Below are 13,416 nucleotides of genomic sequence, written 5' to 3' on the forward strand. Positions count from 1 at the left end.
AAGTTGGCCGAGCAGGAACAGTCCAGGGAGGGAAACTTTGTCCAGTCTCGCGGAGTTTCATGCTGTACGTGTCGTCGATACGGAAAGGCTAAATGCAAAACCTTGTAAGGGGAGATGGTCACGAGTTCCGGCAGGCCAACAAAACATCCTGGCAATTAGCCGTATATTCCGATGACACTGGTGCAGTATCCCCAGCGGGACCGATGGGGCGGAAAGGATGTCCAAGGGTACCTCCGCTGTGGTCCTTCAACCCCTTTCTCCTTGACCCATTGGACGCTTGACGCCACCTCTGGACGTTCGACGACGTTGCTGTGGTGGAAACCAGAGAAAAACGTTAAATAATAAAAACTGGCCGGATTTATGTTCTGGAGAATTGGACGTGTAGATTGGGCGACGAGGCGCGACGCGGGGGTGGGGTCGGGATGAGGAGGGAGTGGAAATTCGTCGGACGAAATTGAAAAGTGGCCGGGAGATATGCCCCCGACGAATATCGGTGGGCAGATGGATGAGGAGGGGGTCGGACTGGGGATTGAAACGAACAAACGGACAGGAAAAAATACTCGTCCGACGCCCGATCGACTGAAAAGTGCTTGTAGTCGGGCTACGAATGTATTTTCTTTCTCTTTTTTTACATCTTTTTGTTTCCAAGAGGGGTTTTGTTTTTGTATCGTCGTTCGCTGCTCTAAGGGGGAAGTTATTGAAACGAATTATGTCCGTGATACTCGGTTCGAAAAGCGTGGCGTTTTGTTGATTTTTCGTTCGGGGGTTGGCGTGAAACGAGGCGATAGAATTTTTCGTGTTTGACGAAGCTTGATTGGATACTGGACAGGGACGTCGTTCCTCGAGGATGAATTTATTTAACTTAGTGATTTTCGAGGAGTAATCTTTTGATCTGATGAAAAACTTTTTTCCTGACTCGTCAAACGACACTGTCGAGGGACTATCGTAGTTCTGCGTTATGTAGGACATTTTAATTTGCATCAGGGGTCTTGCACCTATTAATTTTGTTTAATTGAACTTATCTCATTTTAAATAATAAATATTTCGCTTGTTCCAGGTGAAAGCAACTCTGAAATCTGATCAGCACTCTGATACATTGTCTATAATGACGATCACGATTGTAGCTAAGATTAAACGTGTATCGTGGACCTAATTCGATTGGACATTGAAGTATCGTTTCCGAAGTCGAAGAAGCTTGATCGAAACCTGGATACAAACGCAGATCCTCTAGGATGAATCTATGCAACTGAATGGAACTTGGACCACAGTTAAAGAAACATTATTCCATAAGGGCTCCGTCGGAAGTAATAGTGCTTCATTTGGACAAAGTAAACATCGAATCTCTCGAAAACGAAGAATCTTGTTCCATTTCGTGCAGATCATGAAGGTTAGCGCACGTGTGACGTGTGATATATGGAGACACTTTGGTTCCAGTCTTTAACATTAGTGTCATCCGTCAGTGTACTTCTAAAGACCCTTAAGCTGCTCCATTAAGTTTTGGTTTTGCTTCTACCGGATGCTTGAAAGATGTTTCTTGTAGATTTCGAATAATAGTCAGCGAATTTTCCAAGTAAAAATTCTTTTTGGGGAAGCGATTATTATGATTAGAATGTCAAAAACACATCTATATTGAGACAAAAATGTGATGCAAATGTATCCATTACGTTACACCATACTCTTAAAGAGTTGAAGCGTGTCTTACCATGATTATATTGGGTCTTATTCTACTGCAGTAGAGTTAGTTCGGTATACACGCAAAACTATCATTTTCCAAGATACCTATGGTGACTTTAAATTTATTTTGAGAAGATTGAATCATCGTTTACTACTTAACCTTGACATATGATCTATTTAATATATTTAAAGATGATTTAAAGTACTGATACGCATCCCGTGATCATCCACTGCATTTCGTCGAATTCAATACGCGTTAATTCCATTATCAACCTCGTAACTATTCGTCGATAATTTCTTAAAAAAAACTAGTCATGTTCAAGGTCACATTGACTTGACTTTGAACTTCATTGCCGAAGCATAGGAGCACGTGGCCCAGCGTAATAACACCTGAAGAGACGTCGAATCAACGTCGAAGCCAGCAGTCTCCTTTCGAAATTGGCGGGGTTTTCGTGGTGGCCGGCAGCCATTCGGTTTGCCCCCGTGACATTCGAGGGAGAGGATGATGGTTCCATCGAGTAGGTAGTGCCTAGACGGGGCTCCACCCAGCACTTAGTTCACGTCGTGACTGTAGCCCGGGGCACGGCCGTTTCCAGGGTACAGTCACGCCCCTGCTGTGCCCGCACTGTACTCCGATTCGCTGGCCCATATCTCATCTGGTCCATCGCATTAGCCTAATCTGCCAACTACGAGAGGAATAGAGGGACGGGAAAAACACACACATACACGGGTAGAAAAAAAAGAACAAAAATGCGGCCATCGACGGTTACCCCCGCCGACGCGAAATCGCGTGGAGAGGTGCTGCCACCTTCGCGACCGAACCGCGAATGCAACCGATCGATGTTCTCCACTTTTCAGGTTTCTTTTTCGCAGAACGTTACCTGGAAACCTTTTCCACGTCAAAGTTCGATGGTTCTGTAGCTTCCGGAGACGCTGATCGAAGGAACCCCCTTACGATGACTCACAAGTGGGCGATTTTCGACCCGTCGTATCGCTCCTCCCGAGTCGCCGAAGAAGAAGAGGATACAGTTTCGTGCAGAATATGGCTACGGTTGGATCAATTGTATACTGTCTTTAAGTTTAGGGTTGATCGGTGTATGAAACCCCTCGAAGAGAGTTGGAGGCTTTTGGTAAGTGTTTTGGAGTAAGTTGAATCTGAGGAATTGGAAAGGATGTTTCTGCATGGAATTCTTAGCGATCGAAGTATTTGAAGACAATCTTGGCGATTTTAGAGTCCCATCTTTGTTTCAATTTGTATTCCAAGCATTAAAAGAATCTATAACCCTTAAAAGGTGAGATGAACGCCATCTAGGCTCATAAACTATGCAAACTCCCCAAAAATTTCGGTCACGGAACACATTTGAAGTCTCCTTGAGTTTCCGGTTTTAGAACCAAAGCGTTTCGAGACGGTTGGAAGCCTATTTCCATTGCTACCTGAAACCGCGTCATTGTTTCGACGTTCCTTCGTCACATAACAATGACACAATGGTTGTCGGTGGTATCGCTGGTCCAGAAGAATGTTTATCGGGTTCGAGCAATAAACTTTTTCCAGAGTGCCTTTAGAAACAAGGTCTCCGCGCGGTCTGCGAGCCAGTTTACGTCTCACGTCGGACGGAGAAGCAACGTGCCGTGACGCAGCCGGACTTTTCGCCCTGTTCGAGCCACTGTCGCTGAGATTGGTGAGTAAAATACCGTTTGCATGCAATTTTGTGTCGTTGTCCCTTCGTGCTCCGAGACACCGAATCGTTCGCGTGTTCGAACTTAACGAATCCCGTCCAGACGACAGGGAAGCGAGTTCTCTCAGGCTCTACCATAATTACTTGCTAGATTTTCTTAATTGGAATCAAACAACAAAGTTATTAAAAATAAGTTAAAGATCGCGACTTTTCCCTTCGAAACGCATACGGGAATTTAATGTCGCGTCTTTGAATGCTGTCGCGAACTAGAATTGTCAAAACGGCCGTTTTATCAACGAAGTTGTTTTAAACTCGAGCAAAGCGTCCAGCAGCTTGAACTCCGCGGTAATTCGTGTAACACGCCATTCGTAATTTAATCGGGTAATATAGATGGGATCGATCGCCATTTGTCGGGATTAAAGGACGATTACCAAACATTACAACTCGAATAACATTATTTCACGTTGTACTCCAAAGAAATAAAAGTTTCCGTACCATTTTATCGCGTTCGATATCATAAAATTCCGTCTGTCGATGCCATAAACGCAACCATAAAAGCCGAGCGTCCTTCGCGTAACAGCGACGCAATTATCACTACCGAATGCATAACGCTTAACAAAATTTGCTTCTACGCGTCGATCAGCTTCGAAATGCCCGACATAAATCCTCGTTTCGAGCATGCGAGTCCAACAAAGACGGTTCGATGTGTCGGTCTGGTAAGAAAAAAGCCAGATGTCGGCGACACTGTGGGTCGAGGCGTCGCGACGATACTCGAGGCCCATAAATTGCTCCAGTTTCGAAGGAAAGCGCACCCTGACGCACGTGTGTACTCTCGCTGGAACAATGCCGGAAACAGACCTGCGAATACCCACCGAATTGCTCTGGGAAGAAGGTCAAATTGTTGGACCTTTCTCGAGGACTGTGCCAAATGCCTTGCGTAACAGCGAGACAAAAGAAACACGTGGGGTTGTCGGAGAAAATGATTCGGTCGGATCCTTGTTTAGGGAGATTATAGGACTCTGGTACCGTAGACTCTTAGAGGCTGAAGAGTGTCTTGGATGCTCTGAAACTAGGGGTGTACAAGGAATTTGGAAATATCGAGTCGAATTTCTTTATAATTATACATCCACTGCATGGGCGATAAATAAGAAGTAAAATCACGTGAAAGTAGTCTAGAATCTCGATTCTTCCGGTATCAATCATCTTTGACGATTGATCAGGTCGAGAACCATTGAAGCTGCATTAATTGCAACTGATCGAGTCCATCTTTCTTTTCACCGTGACATAGTATTCTACCAAATATGCGTGATGGGACGCGAGGAGTTCTAAGCGGTGGTTAATCGAGATCAGCTGACGAAATGTTAAAGACCCTTGCTGCACCCGGAAGCTGCGAATAGTATCATTAGCGAGTCGTTAGATTTTTCCCGTGCTCCTGTTTGCAACTCTGCGCGCGAGTTGAGAGCGAAGTTTCGTGATCGGTTGCCTCTATCTCACGTGCAAATTGAATATCCAGAGGAAAATTGAAGCGACGATGGATGGTAGGGTGCGTGAGTCTTAAGCGTCCGTTTAAATTAATTCGCGAGGTTGTTAGGCGTAAAGTGTGGCATTAGCGATTAGCGTGGTGTTAATTATTAGATGAAATGACGTAAATAGCGTATTGTGTGAAAATGAGCTCGCGGCGTTCGTTATGGTTCCAGGGGTTCTCGAATAAATATCTCATTCCATCAAGTATGCATGTAATTTGTTACGAGATGTGATACGCGTGACTTGTACGCGACGCATAAATTCCGCCGCAGGTGCGCTCACGGTTTTCTAAATTTTCTTTTTTTTTTCTTCCGCCAAAGTAAAGTAACTGCTTATCGCGTACGAAATTATAAATGCGACAGTTTCTTTTCTTATCGTTATTGCCTTTTTGTATAATTGCAAAATTAAAGTGTTCAGCGTTGTTCGTTTTTCCATATTTGAGATACTCGGTCGCCTGGAAATTATTTAAATATCATCAGAGAAAAAACTCATTCTTCTAAATCTATGCGTCTCATAATTAATTTTCAATGTTTGCTACCGCGTTGAAATTAAGTCTTGAAGTAGCTTTTAAGAGATAAACATACATTTTAGTATAATTGCAAGGAAATCAGAATGTATATTTAATCCTTAATGAAGCGTATCTTATCGTCTTATCGTATCATTACCCATTGACCTTTGGGAAGTCGACTGACTTCGAAGAACATTCATCTTGCTAAATTACACAGTACTCGTTATCGTTATACGCTTCTGGGCTGTAATTTATTTATTATTTAGAAATGTCGTTTTAGCTACCTAGTTTATCTTGATCACTTTTGACGAACAAAATCATGTCTCGGTGGTTGCAATTTTCTCAGCTCTTTAGCAACAAAAAGGCTGTACGTGTTCACTCTGGTAGATCTGTTATGCCTGTTAAACTGCTAATACAAACTTAATACTCGCTATGCTGAAAACTATCTGCCTGATCTTGATGGTGGTCTCTTGGGCTTGCTACCTTTAAATGAAACTTAATTATGCGTTTATTACTCTTCTTTCCAATTAGAACAGCGTTATTTATTCTTGGGAGTTGAAAGTAACAAGACAAATTGAAAAGTCTAATAATTGTACTTACTTTTAGAAAAGTAATTAATCGTTACCTAAAAGAGCATAGAAAAATTGTTTTAATCGGCAAAGTAATTCAAGGAGAACTATGTAGTATCAATTTTTGTGATGTGAAACGACATGGAAATAATTCGAATAATTTTTTTGTCAGAATCTATTACGATCACATTCTATTGGGTTTCATCGGCCATTTCACAGTGACATAAATCGGTTTATTTGTGTTTGGAAGCCACCGTTTATCGAGCATCTACGGATTCCTCGGTTGGAGCGCGACGGCAGAAGTTAAACAGACGTCCGCGAGACATTGAGTCGTCTCGCTGACAAATGGTGCCCGTTTACGTTTCTTACCGAATATATTTTCGGCGTTTCTTCCTCGACCCGTGCGTTTCTTTCGTTCCGGTTATACCCACAAACAATGAAGCCGCGTATCGTCGCGCTATTGCAGCTCCATTATACAGAGTAGTCCGAAAATCATAATCCAATCGATCAAGAGAGGATTCTTCATAAAAAAAATCAAAAGTGTGGAATATAATTTTTTGTTTAGTCTTCTATACTCTATTAGTGTTATCGCCACGCTCTATAAATTCTACAGATGGTGAAAAGAGCAGATCTGATTAATGCTGAAGTTACATCCATAGAAATTCTCTTGAGCAGCTCAGGACAAATGATCTTCCCATTTGAAATTTTAAATAAGAAGATTAGGTCTGAAGTTGCCCCTCTGTGCTGAAGTGTACGTAATGATTCTTGATAGTAACGCGTGAGTTGACCATCTTGAATGCCACATGTCGCGAATACCTGTGCTGCACTCTTTCTAGCAAATCAAATTGAAGAAATCTTGGAAGCTGTTTTAGACGAATGTTATAATCTATAAATCTAGAGAGGTGTCAGCGAGAACAGTACTTCTACTTTGTTATTAAATAAGTCTCCCGCAGGTTAACGGTACCTAATAGAAGATAGAAGTATCGACAGAGGGAAGACTTCCGAGAAAGTCTGTTTCTAGATTTATTCTCACGCGTTCGACCAATCAAAGAAACATCTTAGAACTATAAATATAATATAAAATTACAAAGTACGATAAAAAAAGTTCTCGGTCTTTTTTAGTTACATTTATTAGACAAATTTGGAAGATGCGCGCTCGTATTCTTTCTTCGCGTACTTGTAATTCTCAGCGCAATTCTCGGTACTACCATTGTAGATTTCGAAGCATAGAATGCAGTCCAAGAGACAGTCCCATATTATAGTCTTGACGGTAATATATTGTGTCCTCCGGTGCTCTTTCCCTGCCAACAAGTCGAGGGGACTACACACTGTTTTTGTAGATTTCCGTATGCGTCCGTTGATGGTAGGAAGTTTACGAAGTACCTTTCTATCAAACGAAATGGCTTTGAAGTTCTACTCTTCCTGTTGGTGCCCGCGATCGTGTAAAATAACGTTTTGATACTAACACGCTGATTGCCTGACTAAAGTATGTGAAAATTTCAGTGAAGTTAAAGTTCTGTCTCGAGACCGCTGAAGGTTAGATTATTTAAGATTTGTCGTAGAATTGAATTGATTAAAACCGCCAAATTCACGAATCTTATCCAAATTTATTTTCATTGATGGCGACCAACGAGTTAATGTGTCGCTTTCGTTGTAACTTCAATCATTTTATAAGGAAACCGAAAATAGATGGGAGACGTTTGCGAATTCAATAGTCTTCAGGACATTTGTAAAATCTGTTGAAAATGGATTCCTCCGTCGTCGTAAAACACTCGGTCATTAAACAAAATTGCGTGAACACCTCTTTTTTTATTGTTTGCTCGAATCTCACTAATTGCCTCTATCGTGTATGCCACGGTCTGTTCTCCGTTCTCGTTGAGATTCCTATCATTGATTCCTTTATTCCGCGGAACACCGAATCCGTTTATTCGCCTAATGATCCTGGCCACTTCGGAAGTAGCACCTGTTCCAACAATGACTCCGTTGTCGCGGGTAACGGAGGGCAAGATTAATGATGCCTTAATGACTACATAAATGGTTCTGAGAGCCGCCAAAGTATAACTCAATCCTGTCTCGGAAAATATTCCACGGTGTCGTGTGAAACGCAATTGCGTAACCATCGATAAACCTGGACGTCCGGGAGATTTAGAGTGATTCCTCTGCTCACAATTTTAAACATGGTTTAATTGTTAAACACTCGATTTTAGATATCATTTCGCAAGGCACCGCAACATTGATCACTCGCGTTGGGTGTTGGAAACACCGTTGGCGTGTTTTCCCATTATTTTAATCGTTTTAGACACACCAAAACGAGATTTATTCGATCTCGCGAGTCATTTATATCGGAAGACTTAAGAGATCAAATTTTTATTTGCTCTTCTTTTGATCACTCGATTGGCTGGGAGTAAATACAGGTAATTTATATTTTGTTGGTTATAAAGAGCAGAATCATTAATTACTATATGAAATGAACAACGACCTGTCTGCCACTACTTCACGATGTAAATAAATCTGTGAGGATAAAGTGGAAAAGATTAACTTCATTTTTATGTTGAGAAAGAGTCGAAAGTGTGTATAGATGACTAGAAACTAAAAGGGGAAGAAACGAAACAATGGCTAATAATAGATAGATTAAAGTAAAGGATGTAATAATGGAAGGATGATAACGAGGTATAGTTTAGGAACTACTGCATACTAGGTGGAAGGGGACTATTATAGTAACCACCGTTCGGTGACAGGAGCATTAGCGTCTCAAGCAGATTATAACTACAAGACGCATCGGTATCAGTATGTCATCAGGTCCTTAATGAGATAGCTGTAACAACGGCGAAATTACAGAACGCTTCTTCAAATAAACACAAATTCTACAGTATAGAAAAAATGTCCATATCTGTATCAATTGCAAAAATCTGAAAACAGTCAAATCTCTAAGCCATGGTTGCCTCGAACTTTTTGTCACGAGTTCGAATCTCAGATAAATCCAGCAGCGAGATGAGAAAGCTACAGGATCCTGCGGAATAGATTCTGACGCAAGATGTGCTTGGGCGACGTTTCCGCGGCGACTTCGGTCGGTGTAATAGCTGGAAAAGAGAAACGATGCGCGTTAGCCAGTAATTAGCGTTCTACAGATAATCACGCGCAACACGCGCAATTATCTTCGGGAATTTTAGAAAGCTCGTTATCCCGTCCAATTACTACGAATACCCTTTTAATTACGTAATCGTCCTCCTAGTTAATTTTTAATCGAGGGGGGTGGAGGGGTGGAGAATTTATTACGGCCGCGTTGCAATGGATGTTTCGCGAAACGATTCTTGAGTTCTAACCGGTGAATTTCGTAGTCGTCGACCGACGTTTGATCGAGGCTGGGTCACCGGGGACCCGCTTGCTATCGAACGGAAACTCGATATTATCATTCGCGACACAGGAAACGTTCTCCATGGCGCGGCTGCGAAGACAAGGGAAGAAAGATGACGGAGGTATTATCTCGGCTCGAGTAGCCTCTTTTTACCGATTATACACAGCATCGAAACGGTTGCTAACATATTTTTATCGCCGGTGAAATCGCTGGTTCAGCTCGTCGAGTGGAACCGTCGCGTCCGGCGTATTTACCTGACGTTGCTAATTCCGCGCTTTAATTTCATCCGGATTACAGTTCTGACGTTTGTTGGCCGTTGCGTGGGCAGAAACAGCGGCAGCTGGATCCTGTTGTTTGTCGTACCGTGCAACGGGGCCTCGGAGCGTAACAACCATCGAGAATTGTCTTACACACGTGGTCCTTGTTAAACGCTCTCGACAGCTACAAGCTCCCTTCTCTGAGCGCTCGGTAATTGAAGGAAATTTCGGGAACTTCTAGGAGGGTCCGTTTCGTTGCCAAAACCCTCGGCGCATTCTCGTTCGCGAAATAGAACGTCGCGTACAGTTTCGACGCTTTGGTCTCGTCTGCTACGAATACAGACTTTTACAATTAAGGTAAACTAGGAGATAGTCCCTTTGGACTACTTTCTTTGCTGCTTCGCCGCGTTTCATCGAGAAGGAAAAAAAGATTTGGCGTTAGCGGGTGTAGTCGTACACTCGGTGGCACGAGTTTCCTCTGCGACAGGGGGAAGAAATGGAAGCTAGGGGAGCCGCAGGGGAAGGAGAATGATCGGTATGGTGTCCGCATCAATATGGAACGATAACACGGGGCCTCGTGCCGGGGCGATATTTATATCTGACATTTTGTCGGCCCTTGTAACATTCGAGAACGTCTAATAATTACAATATACGTAGGGGTAGAGCGTTGACTCGCGCTTTGACATATTGCTGAACGTTTCCGTCCTTCTACGAAGCAAACAATTCTTTTCACCTCCGGTACTGCGACAAAAATGGAATTAATCTTACGATATTTCGTTCAAAGACTATTTCCTAGGCAATTCACACGATACTTTGCTTTCGGTAAAAATATCATAAGATAGATTAATATTCCGGATTTAACAGATATGGCGAAACGAGAATATCGTAATGACAGAGCTTTAATCGTTCCATTTCCGCCATTTTTCTCAGTCGACCTGAAAACGCGATTTCCACCCTTTACGCGGATCACGCGCGCACGCGAATTGTTAGGAACAAATAACCGTTATTTGCGGGGGAACGTTAACGACCGGCCGATTATTAATTTCCATTATTGCGATTAGCGCGCTGGAATGCGCGTTAATACAACAAAAAGGTTAATACGGCGGTCGGGCTAGGCCGGGAGTCAAGATCTCTAACGAATATTAATAACCCGGCAGAGTTAAAAACATTTCCTGTGCATTACGTCTAATGTGATTCTGGCGGGCATGTCCTGGCGGCGTAATTGAAAGCGCACCTACGATATCGCGTAATAGGAATTAATATCAATTACATTGCACCTCGTTTCGGACATTTCGGTGCTCTTCGCTCGGGAGATTGCCTCGTCAGGGATCGATAAAAAGAGGCGTGTGTAACGAGACTCGCTGAAAAGTTTTAAAAGTTTGCTGATTCTTTTATTTGCTGCTGGTTTCAATGATATTTAATAAGGGAGCTTTTGACTTTGCCAAGGAACGTTTTGGAATTATAGAGAGCAGCTCTCGGCCGGCGATTTCCCGCGCCGAAGAGCAGCCCTCTCGCGATTCGGCGGCAAATTGATTAACAAAAGCGGAGAACGCGATACCGAGGGAAAAAACGAGGACACGGAGGGAGGTAGGAGAGGTTCCCGGGGCGCAACGAATATTAATAACGTGGCAAAGTTAAAAATGTTTACCGTGCGTTACGTTTGATACGAGGGCCACGAACGTGGCAGCAGGGTCCCTCGTGATTGATTGCACGTCTCTGCGTCTCTCCCTCTGACACGGGGTGTTCCTATGGATATTGCTTTGGTACGGTGCTGCGCGCCGCCATCTCCCCCGTGTGTGCGTCGAGGCAGACACCATACCCTGGATCCGTTCTATCCCCTTACGAATCAAATCTAGCTGCCAACCCTCGGCCCTCCACCCCCTTGCGCTCCGACGGTCGGTTCGCCATGTGCAGGAACGAAAATCATCGTTCAGGAATGCGACGACGACGAGAACTTCTCGTCCGCAGGATCCTTGCTCCGTGTAATCTCTGTCGGACGTTTTCGCCGTATTCCGATGTGTCGCGCGGAGGCTGAAGGGGAAACGACCACTGTCGCCTACGGATTGAATAATAAATTAACCGAAGGGACGAGGTTTGCTTTATTATTTCAAGACGGTGCTCCCCTCTTCTTGGTCTCCCTCCCTCGAACAGCCCTAAACTGCTGTGCGCGGTTCATTTCTGACGTTGGAGTCGACGAACACATTCTGTCCTGTTTCGAGAGACTTTGACGCCTCCAGGTGGACACCAGAAGGTGTCACTCCTTAACAGGATTTCTCTCAGGTCGAGGCTTAGCTGTGAACAGATACAAGAGTTGAAATGTAGTAATTTCAGAGAGTATGGAGTGGTATTATTTTTATATTTCATACATTTTTCGTGGTCCTTGAATATCTCATCTCGGACTACAGTCAGTTTCATAAGTAGTTTATAATAAAAAATGTATTTAGAAACATCGAACCTATCGATTGATTTAGACAAATTTCTTCAATAGACATAAAAGGTACGAGTACTTATGGGATTGACTGTATATACCGAGAAAGCCCTCCGTCTCTTGCTCTCTCTGTTATTGGTCGTTCGCAGGGGGCTTCGGAAAAGAAACAAGCACACGGAGTCGTAATTAATTTCCGTCCAGGCGTGTATGGCAATTTCTCCGACGTCGGCAACATTGTCACAACGGTGGCGATCGAAGAGCCGTCCGGGGCGAATTAGTCGTGGTCGCGAAAAAGTGGAACGCAGGCGGCCCACGGTCATTTCCCGTGGCGTATAATTAGCCGTTTCTCAAATTGGACGGCGCGTTGTTGTTAGTTACGCTTAGTCGGCTGATAATCTCTTCTTTCGTTCGCTCGTTAATGAGCGCCCTAGCGAGAGAGCGCGCCTCGTTGTAATCTCGCAAATGGCTACCGTGCGAACGTGACTGGACGATGACTGAGGGAGAACGATGAGAGGGAATGACGCTCAAATGAGACGGAAGACGAACGACCTTCGCGCGGAAAGACGGACGCGAGCGCTTTCGCGTACCCGCTGCCACTTTGAGTTTCGTTTCCAAAACGGAGCACTTAAGCGCACCTTGTCGATAGAAATAAAAATTTTCATGGTTCGCGGAGAGAATATTCCGCGAGCGATCATTATCGTTAGTCGCTTAGCGGAATAGCGTATGTATAACGAGACACTTCAAATTACAGGTCTTGGCAAACTGTTTAAGAAACAGCCCCCTTTTAGGTATACACGATCAGTCACAACGGGCTGGTATATTTTGATAGTACGGTACGCTGGTATTTATATTAACGCATGAACATCTCTCGCGTTAAGCCTGCATGCGTGCAGCTGCGCGGTCAGCTGACTGAAATATAAATGACGCCTGCCGGGAGTCGCAATGGTAAATTTTAATTACTTGTATCTCAAAAACAAACCTTTAGATTGCGGAAGGGTAAAGAACTTTTCGATTTAGTTTCTCGCGTGACGTCCTGTTTCTCAATGTAACCAGGTACGCTCAAAAGAAATTCTTAAAACAGCTCCTCGAGATCTATTCTTTAAGCTACGATGCATTTAAAATACACGTTCTTTCTTCGAGTTTCTTCCTTGTTTAATCGATGAGTCACGCGAAAAATCTCGTTACCACATTCGCATTTGCTGAACGATGAAGCAAGCAGTTCCTTAACCTTCCCGCAACTCCGGTACACATTTAGTAGCAACTGGTTGCAGTAGCAAGAATTAGCAATTAATCTTTTAGTTGGTGTTGCGAGGAACGAGAGGAGTGGAACAAGCTCGATGGCGGAGAGGGGGGAAAGGAAGCCGATAGGACGAGGTGGATGCGAGGAACAGATACGCGGAGAGGCCCCTAAAGAGGGTACTGGGT

General features: G+C 43.7%; 1 long non-coding RNA gene across 1 annotated transcript in view; it reads left to right on the forward strand.

The window, feature by feature from the left end:
- The first annotated feature begins 2,671 nt into the window (after positions 1-2,671).
- Positions 2,672-13,416, forward strand: part of LOC128888950 (uncharacterized) — an 86,574-nt gene continuing 75,829 nt past the window's right edge. Inside the window, exons 1-2 of the long non-coding RNA XR_008460350.1 lie at positions 2,672-2,804; positions 3,227-3,353. This is a non-coding gene — a long non-coding RNA (uncharacterized LOC128888950). The remainder of the gene's footprint in view (positions 2,805-3,226; positions 3,354-13,416) is intronic.

Source organism: Hylaeus anthracinus, unplaced genomic scaffold, assembly GCF_026225885.1.
Source record: "Hylaeus anthracinus isolate JK02 unplaced genomic scaffold, UHH_iyHylAnth1.0_haploid 11994, whole genome shotgun sequence".
Taxonomy (NCBI): Eukaryota; Metazoa; Arthropoda; class Insecta; order Hymenoptera; family Colletidae; genus Hylaeus; species Hylaeus anthracinus.